The sequence below is a fragment of the Rana temporaria genome, chromosome 9 (genome assembly GCF_905171775.1).
Source record: "Rana temporaria chromosome 9, aRanTem1.1, whole genome shotgun sequence".
Taxonomy (NCBI): Eukaryota; Metazoa; Chordata; class Amphibia; order Anura; family Ranidae; genus Rana; species Rana temporaria.
In genome coordinates, this window is record NC_053497.1 from 93796075 (window position 1) to 93808713 (window position 12639).

Here is a 12639-nt window from a genome sequence, read left to right on the forward strand (position 1 = left end):
CGTTCATTGATATACTCTTTGTTTGTTCAGACTACTGCCCCCCATTGGTTCCTGACGAAGCCCCCTTGGGCGAAACTAGTAGAACCGTTACATGTGGGATGAAATGAAGATCACCTGCATCTTTATGCACTTGAAGTATCATTTTATTTGTTAGTCTGGAATTTGTCTAGTATGCATTTTATAGCATTCAATGTATAATTTTTTCTTTTTTCTTCTTTTTTGATTTTTCTATGTCTTTTTACAAAGAAAATCTTTTTATAAAATAAATCTTTTTGATATCTATATTGGTGTTGTGGCTCTCATGATTGAGGTTTGACCAGGCCCACATATTTTCATATAATATTACTGTGCATGCTTTAACAAGAGTCCCCATATTTTGCCTGGATAAGGTAACCCCTATAAATCTTCTTTCTTAGAGGGACTTGAAAGCTGACAGTTAATCCTTTGTAATTAATGTTCATGCTCTGTCAATCCACTTATATCTCAAGAAGAAAAGGTAACGCTGGATTGGGGTGTCGGAGGATTGGAGCTGACGTAAAGAGTCTTTTTAGGGTATCAAAGGCCTTCTGAGCTTCAGGGTTCCAATGAAAACGGAGGTTTTGTTTCGTAAGTTGTGTGATGGGGGCCACAATAGCAGAAAAACCTCTAATGAATTTTCTATAGAAGTTGGCAAACCCTATAAAACGTTGAACCCCCTTCTTGTCCAAGGGCGTGGGCCAATCTAAAATTGCAGATACCTTTTTTTGATCCATTTCAATTCCTGTTGGAGAAATTACTAGGCCTAGGAATTGGATAGTTTGTTGTTCGAACTCGCACTTTTCTGCTTTTGCATACAAACTGTGCTGGCGGAGGCGGTTCAGAACCTTACAGACATGTCCTCGATGCTCTTCAAGAGAACGGGAAAAAATCAATATGTCGTCCAAATAAACGATAACAAAAATGTCCAAAAAATCTCTGAATACGTCATTGACGAAATGTTGTGATGTGGCGGGCGCGTTGCATAGCCCGAAGGGCATGACCAAGTATTCATAGTGACCATAACGGGTACGAAATGCTGTTTTCCACTCATGTCCCTCTTTGATGCGTATCAAGTTGTACGCTCCCCTCAGGTCTAATTTAGTAAAAATGACAGCAAATCTAAATTTTTGGAAAAGTTCAGGTATTAACGGTAGGGGATAACGTTTTTTGACTGTGACGTTGTTGAGTTCCCTATAATCGATACAGGGACGGAGGGTTTGGTCCTTTTTTGAAACAAAGAATATACCGGCACCTGCTGGAGACGTGGACGGGCGGATAAATCCTTTATCCAGGTTTTCATCGAGGTAAATTTTTAATGCATCTTGTTCTTTTTCAGAGAGAGGGAAAATTCGCCCGAATGGAATCTCGGCTCCTGGGAGAAGTTCGATCAGGCAATCATATGGCCGATGAGGTGGAAGAGAATCAGCCCCTTTCTTACTGAAAACGTCCAAGTATTCATGGTAAGGTTTCGGAACAGATTGGAGCAGGCTCGGATCAGAGTTTAGACACAGCAAGGTAGATGATGGTTTAGGGTGTCTGGGGAAGCAATGTACTTGACAGTAGTGGGATGAAAACGAGATTTCTTTGGATATCCAGTCGATCTGAGGGTTATGTACTTTGAGCCAAGGTATCCCCAGGATCACCGGGAACAAAGGAGACGAAATAACGTCCAAAATCAAAAGTTCTTTATGATTGGAGGCAGAGATGGCAGGTAAAGGAAAGGTTTCCTGGGTGACTTGCCCGGACTTGATGTGTGAGCCATCAGCCAAAAAAACAGAAAGAGTAAAGTTCTTTGGGCGGACAGGGATGTTGTGCATATCAGCAAATGAAGAGTCAATGAAGCAGCTGCACGCACCTGAATCAACGATGGCTTTGACCGACACCGTCTTTCCTGGAAGCTGTAACAAAAGGGAGATATCGAGAAGGTTGGTATTGGTAGAGATAGCAGAAATATTACCAGGAACTGATGATCGGGACTTACGTAGTTTAACAGGGCAATTGTGTACGTAGTGCCCGGCCTCACCGCAATACAGGCATAAGTTCAGCTGGCGGCGGCGAATGCGTTCTTCTGGCGGTAAGGTAGGTCGCATCACGCCTAACTGCATGGGTTCAGAAGTATCCAAGGAAGTAGAGTTGGAAGAGACTGGTGGCTGATAACGAGAGGGAGGCAGAGGAGCTCGGGTAGTGACCCAGACTGGGCGACTTGGCTGAGAAGAACGTTCTGCTCGGCGCTCCCTTAATCGTCGGTCGATCTGCACAGCCTTATCGATCAGGTCATCCAGAGTGTCAGGTACTCCAATGCGGGCCAGTTCGTCTTTTAAGGCTTCGGACAGACCTAAACGAAACTGATGACGCAAGGCTGCGCTATTCCACTGAGTGTCCGCACTCCAGCGGCGGAAATCTGTAACATAGTCCTCCACTGCCCTTCGCCCCTGTTGGAGAGCAAGTAAAGCTGCTTCAGCTGTGGCAGTTCTCTGAGGGTCGTCGTAAAGTTGCGACATGGCTTGGAAAAAGAACGGCAAAGTTTCGGTTTGGACACTGTTCTCCTCCAGCAATCGATGTGCCCAATTTAAAGGTTCCCCTTGAAGCAAAGAAACAACGAATCCTACTTTGGTGGCTTCCAAAGAAAATGTGCGAGGTTGCAAGGCAAAATACAACTGACAGGAGTTGCGAAAGTCCCGGAATTTGGTTCGATCTCCAGAAAATCGTTCGGGCATGGGAACCCTGGGTTCGGGCGGCAACATCACTACTGACGGACCAGAAGAGGATGAAGATGTAGATGGTCTAGCAGCAGATGCTGAAGTGGCGTCCCCAGATGCTGTTAAATTCTGAACTTGTCCTTCCAACCTTAAGTAGCCATCTTGCAGATTTTTCACGGCTTGGGTAAGAGATGCTAGATGTTTACACACCTCTTCCATGGCTGGGACTACACCTGCAGACTCTGTCATGGCTGCCTGATACTGTCACGTACCTGGTCTTGTAGAGTCTGATGCAGGGTAACCTCTCTTACGACTCTGGTTCGCGAGCCACTGGATATGAGACAGCGGGCTTGGAGCACAGAGGGGTAGGAGTGCCGGGTGGTGAAGTGTAGAAGCAGGTGGGCGAATTCCTCTGGCAAGAAGATGCTGAACGCTCAGCGGAGGAAGGGTCAGCGACCCGCACAGAAGCTGCGACTACAGCGGCACAAGTTTAGTACAGTTCAGGTATACCGGGAAAGCAGGGTCAGACAAGCCGGGTCATAACAGGTGATCGTGCAGAAAGATGGCTGAAGAATAGTCGGTAAACAAGCAGGTGGATCTGGCAGCAGTGAAGTCAAGCAGGCGGATGGTCAAATGGAGCCGGGTCAGGATAGGAGAGATGAGAGGAGTCAGACAAGCCGGGTTCTGTGTTCAAATCAGGTTTCAGGTAGAGTGGTCAAACAAGCCGGGTTCAGTGTTCAAATCAGGTTTCAGATAGCAAACAGGTCTCAGATAGTATCCACGTCAGAACTGCAGATCAGGCAGCAAAGACCCTGTGCTGCTGAAGTGTTTAAATAGGGCAGCCTGCTGTTAATCACTGAAATCAGTCTGCACCGTTAACCCTTAAGTGGCAGATCCATGACAGCTATTGACTTATTTTTTAATTAAAAGAGTACATTTTTTCTGGTAAGCTGCTATCCTTATTTTGAGCACGATTTGGGTGTTTTGGTTTCCAATTTTGGTGAAGGTGAACATAGCAAGTTGTCATTTCCGGATATTGATTCCCAGGATTCACTTCATAAACCTTTCACAAGGACTTGTTTGTGTTGATATATCAGGACTGTCATAGCCCTGTCTATCCTGGATTTAGCACATATTTTCATAATGTTCAAACTTGCAATACTTGGCACATTCACTGTGGACATTATTTTAATTGTTTTCATTATTTTTTTGTTCTAGTGGACGAATTATCACTAATTTTTTTATCACTTGTGTTATTATTTTAGATCTATAGGTAGGCTGGTGTTATATAATTGATATATTATTTTTTATATTTAATATTTTCTTATTATTGTTGTTTCATACAATTAATTTTATTAATCTTGTTAGCGCTCCCATCAATATATTCATTCATATATTTTTCCCTACTTTGGTTCCATGCACTGGAATGTTGGGGATAGCAGCTTTTTTAGTTATATACTCATAAATTAATTTACTTATATATTATTTTTGACGCGAGATTCCCCCCTTTCATGCGGCCACATTTGTTGCCATTCTCATAGTACTTATAAGGTAAGTATCTAGTTTGCCTACGTACTTGTCGGTCTAACAATCTCAGGAACAGTGTCCTCATGTCAGTCAGCCTCTTCAATGTCTCAGGGTCCCCACTATGTTTGTGTTGTATTTCTGCCTCCTGAAGGGCATCCAGCACCCTTTTAAAGTCTGTATGGTGTTCTTTTTTGAGTTTGGAGCCCAGGGAAATCAGTTCTCCTCTCACTAATGTCTTATGACTTTCCAACACCACTCCTCTACTGACGCCATCCGTGGTATTTTCTTTTAAAATAATTAATAATGCCTTCCATCACTCAGGCCACCGCTGCAGCGTCATCCAACAGGTTTTCAGTTAATCTCCAAGTCCAGGCCCTATGAGAGCTCGATGGTAGGATGAAAGTCATCTCGATCGGTGCATGATCAGAGATTGTTATATTGCCGATGGATGCAGACTGCAGGAGCTCCAGCATGGGGCGGTCAACATAAATGTGGTCTATGCAAGTGTACATGTCATGTACAGCAGAATAATAACTGAAGTCCCTATGCGTAGGATGGAGTACCCTCCATCTGTCTAGTAGGAGGTGAGAGCGGAGTGTCTTGCGAAAGTGTTTGAGAAAGGCGTAAGAGTATGGAGGTCGGGAACTAGATGTGTCTAAGAGAGGAACTGGGCTAACAATAAAATCTCCACCAAGGACAACAAAGCCCTCTTCAATGTGTGCCAGGAGATCTAGAGTTGCATCTATGAAAGTTAGTTGGTTAGCATTGGGGGCATACATGGTGGCAAACGTGTATTTCTTCCCAGCTATAACACCTTTTAAGAAAACGTGCGACCCTGTGGATCAATTTCGCTGTCTATAAGTTGGAAAGGGCAACCTCCTCAAGTCTGAAATGGAAAAAGAACACACATAGGGAGGGTGAAGAGTGCTGCACGCCCCGATAACGTAATGTAGCAAGGAAAGTTTCCCCAATGGGGTTTTTAAGCAGCAAAAGTTCCAAAAGTAGCAGAATTAAGAATAAAAATGTATTTAAATATAACTGCATCACAGTAATGGACATTAAAATTGGAATCTCTGGTCAAAAAACATAAATGTTCCACACATAGGTTGCAAACACAGCATTACAAATACAGTTGTACAAAATGAAAACATCTGCATAATTATAATTCTGACGCATTTCAATCCCAAATCGGGGATCTTCTTCAGAGGATTAAAGGTTTGCTGAAAGAGATTATGTAATGAGATTCAATTCTTTACCTGGGTGTGTACCCAATAGTTAGAAAAGCAAAATATATAATTACCGATCAGCTGTGTGTTAAAAGCATAAAATATTGACCGGAGTTCCGCTAACAATTGTCTCAAAGAGGTCCCACAGGTCCCTCGGCCACTGGGTCTCCCGGAGCACGGTACCGCCCTGCCATATGCACCTTGCAGGGAGCTATGCAAAGGAGGGGGTACCTCTGGGGGCGCACGCAAAGCAACGTCCAGAACCTGCAATGAAGCATCAGAGGCATCATAGTAGGAAGCATTGGTAATGCTTCCATGTAAATTATATAGATTAAAATAGTATATGGATAGACCAGAAATCTACAAAAATGTGCCCTTTTAAGATATATATATATATATATATATATATATATATATATATATATATATATATATATATATATATATATATATATATATATATAATTGGAAAGACATTGTTAATAATAGGATGTGGCGACAATATATGTTAAAATTTAGGGAAAATAACAGTGTTATAAATGTGTGAAGTAGGGTTTAATAAATGTTGTGTGAAAAGAGTGCAAAATAGGTGTGTGCATAAGGGGAAACAAAGGAGTGAATACATGAAAAAAATAAATGTGAACAAATGCAGTGTTGGGATGAGTGTGGGTGTGATAAAATATGAAGTGTAGAGTGTTAAATAAGTTGAATGTGGATTGGTGTAATGCGCGTCCAAGCCACAATGAGTTAACAAAAATTAGATAGGTAGGATGTATCAAAAAGTCATTTGGTAGACCTATAAGATATTAACCTTGGAGTTGTAATAGCCAGTACAGCCATGGATTTTGTCTGGTCATCCATAGGAAGGGGCCAAGGATCGTGAGCCGATCCATACAGCTGTGTTGTATATGTTACCTTATAATGTAGGGGATGTCCTAATTGCTTCAGCAGGTGGTCCCGCCTACCTCCACTTGTCACCCCCAGGAGTAACTTGCCGCAATGGCGGTCCCCCCGCATAGCTACCTTGGCATTCCCGAAAGACGAGTATCCCCGCCCACTGGCGTTCCCCCCGCCGCAATCGCGTAACGTCCTGGCGTCTCAGCGAGCGCACGGCGATGCCGTGCACGCGCGGACAGTATAGGAGCGTCCGGGGGGGTCGGGGATGGCGCTGGCAGAAGTCTTTCCTCTAAGGATTCCACCCTGCTGCCTAGGTGGGACGTATCAGCTTTCAACTGAGCAATGTCTTCAGTGAATGCTTTCTCCACCCTGCTAGAAAAGCACTCCAAGTCCTCTTTAGTGGGGAGGGACATAATATGGCGCCTGATTTCCTCACCCCCCAGGAAATCTGAGATTGCCAAGCGTCCCCCCGGAGGGGCATGGGAGACTGGAGGGGCGGAATCACTCACCGACCCTGGGGATGAAGCCAGAGAAGCAGTGGAGGTAGGCGCTTTTAGCCACAGCCACGGCTGGCTGAGAGGATTTAGGTGTTTTTTGAGTCTTCCCGGTCGGCGCCATCTTGGAGGCTTCGCGGCCCTGTCCCCAGGTCCCGGGGAAGTAAGATTCCAGCTGAACCTGCCAGATATGGGTCATTCGCGACGGCTGGGATGACTGACGCAGTCACTGGGACATGGAGCCTGTGAAGTAAAGCAACACCCTCTATGCCAGCAGTGGAACGGGGCTGAGGCAGAACATGTCCTCACTCCTCCATAGCCAGGACACGCCCCCTGACACAATTGTCATTTAAAATGCGACAGCACTAATGGCTGAAAATTGGCCTGGGTAGGAAAGGGGTAAAAATGGCCAGTAGGCAAGTGGTTAAAGTGTTTGTTAACCCCCCAAAAAATAGATTTCCTGGTCCCTTAAAGCAAATTAAACAGCACAGTACTTGTGCTGTTTAATCTGCCCCCTCTAAACTGTAAAAAAAAAACGCCTGAACCTGCTACTTACTGTAGCGCCCTGTACTGACCACCACGGTCAGAGTGCGTCCCTCCATGAAATGCAAGCCCTGCTCTCAGCTCTCCTCTCTCCCCCTCACCCCCTCCTCTCTGCCTGTCATCTCTGTGTCTGTTCGTCTTTGTCTCTGCCCCCCGCAGATATTAGTAAAATAAAACATTCTAAATGGTCCCTGCCAACCCCTCTCTTATAGAGTGGCATAGCACACTGCATTAGTCTTTTATAAAAAATGAGCATTGTAAATACTATCTTCAGGCCGGTCATGTGACTCTCAGCTGGTTTTCAGGGCTACTGCATGAGAGGCTAAGCGGCCATGTGTTCTCCCCAGCTGACGTCAGAGGGAGATCTCGGCAGAAGCCATATATCAGATGTATACATAAGCCGCGAGTCATGTGACCGGCCTGAAGATCTTTCCGTCACCGCATGGCGCCTGACATGGAGGTAAGTGGCGGCCCGGCCCCCTCCTCCACACAGCATGCCTCCCCTCCACCTTGTCATGGGGATCACAGCACTGAACAATTTGCACATGCAGTAGCAGCTCCCTTATCACCCATGATTGCTGCATCTGTGGAGAAGGCAGTCAGTGCAGGGATGCAGCAGCTTAAGGCCCAGCTAGGAGAACATGCTACTAAATTGAATGAAGCTGAACACCGAATATCAAACATAGAGGAGGAACTGTATCAGGCTCAATCCACAGAACAGGCCCAAGATAGGACGAACAAATATGTCCTGGAAAAATTGGACGATTTATTAAATAGGTGCAGAAGGAGCAATTTGGGCTTCGTAGGGATCTTAGAATGCCTACAACCATCGGCCCTCACTGATTTCCGCACGAGGCACATTCCTGAAGTATTAGGCCTCCTAGGCCCTTGCACTGTGGACCAAGCCCACCACATGGGAACCTTTAACTCCGATCGCAAATCACCCCGACCAATTATCGCTAAATATCTGAACTATTCAGACAAAGCCTTCATCCTGCAGAAATTCAGGAAATCCAGATTCCTTCATATTGATGGAATAAAGATCCTGATTTTCGCGGACTACTCCATAGGCGTCTCCAAAAAAGAAAGGCTTTTCAACAAATTTGCTCGGAATTACACTAGCAAAAAATCAAATTCACTCTGGTCTTCCCAGCCACCCTTCGGCTCAAAGCCCCAAATGGCGACCAGCTCTCCTTCCAAGAACCATCCGGAGCGGTCGCCTTCCTGCGTTCTCTACACGGGGGTCCACACCTTAGCCCCTCTATCAGAAAAACTCCAATCAACTGAGATCTGGACCAAAGGAGCCTGCTAAAGATTCTCCGAAGAGATTCAGGTCCTCTGGCCCGGACCAACGATGTTCCACACTTTGCTGAGCCGGCCCATGCGATGCCACCATTGTCTCCGCTATAGATGTACTTCGACCGGCCTTTGTGATCCGCTCGATCTGAGATAAGTCTCACCACACTCTCTTGTTTTTGAATCTTGTCCACTAAGCCATGTTAGGCCAAGCTTTTACTGTTATCTGTTCTATCATGTGTTATTACTTGTTTATTGCTTTTTGAACCAAAGTTGCCTCCTTTGGACTCCCCACGTAGAGCCGATAACTCTCCCCTCACATGACCCGATGCGGTTGCATCAACCTCCTCTTATTCCGTGGGTTCTCTTAAAGGCTGCAGTGATCGGGTCTTGTAATGGGAGCTGGCCTACCCAGTGACTCTATGTGGAAAAAAGTGAAACTTATCCAATATGTTATGTTGTTCTTACCATTTACCCCCCTCTGCTCCCCTCCCTCCCTCGTGCACTCCCACCCCATGGCAGCAAATGACACCAAGCCACCACTCACATATGGCGTAGACAGCTCCATATCCCAAATTATACGTACCGCTCATCACCATTTGCTACCCTGAGCCAATCATACAACACCGGTCCAGTTCTCTCTTATGCCCCCCCAGTATGAAAATAGTCTCCTGGAATGTGAAAGGGCTCCGTTGCCTTATTAAGAGAATGAAAATCCTCTGCCGCCTCAAAAGGCTTAAGACCAACATTGCCTTGCTCCAGGAAACACACCTCTCCGCCCCCGACTTCCATCGTATGAAAAAATTATGGGTGGGCAACGTCCTCGGTTTCCGACCCAAATGGTCGCAAAGCAGGGGTTATACTGTTCATCCATAAAAATCTCCCCTGCACGGTCATATCGGTTGACTCAGACTCCCAGGGGCGATTCTTAACAGCACATGTCAAAATAGGGACCAAATATTTAATGATCTCACATGTTTACGCTCCCAATAACCCCCTAAACAGTTTTTTAGTGAGTTATCAACTGTAACGGCACTGGTGAAGGGAATGAACCACAACCGCGGTTAGCAAGGATTTCAATGCGCTTCTTTATGTGACAACTCAGTATTGGGCCCAAGGCGTCACTCCTCACAAACAGGAGTTTGGGGATCTCTACATGATCTCTCTGTCACATAAAGAAAGGCGTTGACCTCTTAAGCATGGACGCATTACAACATGCGACCAGAGCTTAGCGTTTAAAATTATAGTATGCACTAAAAGATACGTATGCACAACTGCATGCAAGTAATTATTAGTATTACATAGCGTCGTGCATTAGGCCACTAAGGGAGAAGGTATGAAATACGTCAATCCTTAGCATAGAAAGTTTAGGCGAACATGTTCCGCAAGTTAGGGCATAAGCCCATAAACTGGTAGTACTTATGTCAAGCACGTAGTAAATAAGAGTTGTTGCGACAACTAATAATTGCATAAGAGTGGCAATTATAGCTCAGGTAATAATAGTTGCATATGAGAGGCAATATGGCACAGGCAGTTTGAGGGTAGCTGACCCTTTAAGGCACTCCTTAGCAAACAGTCCTTAGCACAGCAGTATATCCCAATTAGTATGTTGATATCCACAAGACATATTAAGTAACAACAAATGTATTAGATGGAACAAAAGCAGCAGATCTTCTTATAGGACTACAAGTGATACAAAAGCTACTTATTGGTTTGCAGGCTTCAATGTAGGAGATAGGGATTCCGTGGTGTAGGGTGTTCAACAAAGGCCTCAAGGTTGTCCGCAGCAATGCTCTGTGTTGTAGTAGGTGCAATAGAACTAAAGTGGTAGTTGTTGCCTGAGCGATAGCAGCCTGGACGCAGTGAGGGTCTGTTGCTAGCTGGCCATAATGTTGCCTCCATTGTAGCGTGGCCGGCACGGCTGACAATAATAGAACAAATTTTTGTTGAAGGTAAATGCTTTTATAGGCAGGTAACAGGCGTATGGCAGCTGTAGTGCATAGCACTCATTCCAGCCGGCGGTGAGGCGCACTTCCGCGTTTCAAGCTGGAATGCACACGTGCCGAGCAATGACGTCATCGTGCGAGCGCTGTATGCATTCCAGCACGGAACGCATTACAGAGCTGAAAGCGCCTTCAGTACAGAGAGAACAGGCGGCACGACGGCGCCTGTTACATCAACCTGACTTCTTCGCAACCCAAACCTCCCACATATAATAGGCGAGAACTTCAATACCGCTCTTCACCCAATAGACGACAGATCCTCTCCCAAACGTCCCAGATCTCTTCCTGATCCCGGAACTCTGTCACTTCTTGCTTCCACAATGGACTCCCTCCATCTCCATGACATTTGACGTCTCCAACACCCAGCTGACAGAAAGTTCACGTTTTACGCTAACCCCCATAATGTTTTTACTAGAATCGATTATCTTTTCTGCTCAGATGACCTTGTCCCAATGATATCTGACGTCCACAACATTGCAATCTCTGACCACACACCTGTCTCAGCAGTGCTCGACAACACTGACCTACAACCAAACCCCAAACTGTGGTGCTTCTCCTCTTTCCTCCAAAATAACTCTGACTTCCAACAGTACATTGAGAAAGCATGGTCAGAATACTCCACGGCCAACGAAGCACATTTTGTCAACCCTAACCTATTCTGGGAAGCTGGCAAGGCCTTCCTCAGAGGCCGGATTATCTCATATGTGGCCTCTTTCAAAAGAAACACAATGTCCAATTACAAATTAGCAAGCTCCCGACTACACCAAGCACAACACTTCCTTTACACAGCTGACTCCCCTGAAAATAGGAAGACATAGCAGGTAGCCAAGCAGGCCTTTAACACCTGGGCAGATTCCCTCAAATCAATTTAAAAAGCATGTATGGATGCCACCCTCCATACATTTGGAAACAAGGCAGGAAAACTGCTAGGGAGATTCTGTAAGGGGCCCTATCGCCCAACCAATATAGCCTTCCTTCGAGACGCTTCGGGCAACATTAAAACATCCCAACAGGGCATAAATGAAACCATGCTCTACTACTACTTTTCTCTTTGTGTGGCTGATCCCATAGACAAACCGACGGCACTCTCCTTCCTTGAGAAGATAACCCTCACCAAAGTCACCCCTTCACAGTTGAAAGACCTGAATGCTCCCATTTCTCTCCCCGAGATAGCAACTGCCATTCAGAACCTAGCCCCTTCTAAAGCCCCTGGCCCCCGATGGTTTCATGGGCAAATTTTACAAATCCCTAAAACCACTCTTGGAACCTACCCTCCATGAGGTCTACAACCACATATGGTCAGGTGGCCCCTACCTACCTACGGGCAAGCCATCATCAAACTACTATCTAAAAAGGGTAAAGACCCACAAGAACCAGGTTCTTACAGACACATTTCATTTTTAAGCCTTGATGTTAAGATACTCACCAAAATCATTGCCACTAGACTAGCCAACATCATCCCTCCCTGATACAAACAGCCCAATCGGGATGCGTGAAAGGCAGATCAGCCCCCTGAACATCAGAAAGGTGATGATGGCCCTGGAACATGCCAAATGCAATCCAAGGGGAGACTACACAATCATCACCCTGGATGCAGAAAAAGCCTTCGACAATGTAAGCTTCAAATGGCTCACCATGGTCATGACTAAAATAGGATTCACCGGCCCTTTTTCCCACCTTATAAAAACCATGTACAATGTTCTGGCGGCTAGGCTGGTGTCGAGATGTCTCCTATCAGATGAATTCCCCTTACACAAAGGCACGATACAGGGTTGTTCCTTATCTTTGCTCCTCTTCAAAATCGCACTAGAACCCCTGTCTGGGTGCCTATTCCAAAAAAGCCCCTTTGCATTGCATCAGCATCAGCAGTCATGACTTGCGTACTTCCCTCTTTGCTGATAACATCCTTATATTTCCAGCGAACCCCCCCTAAGAC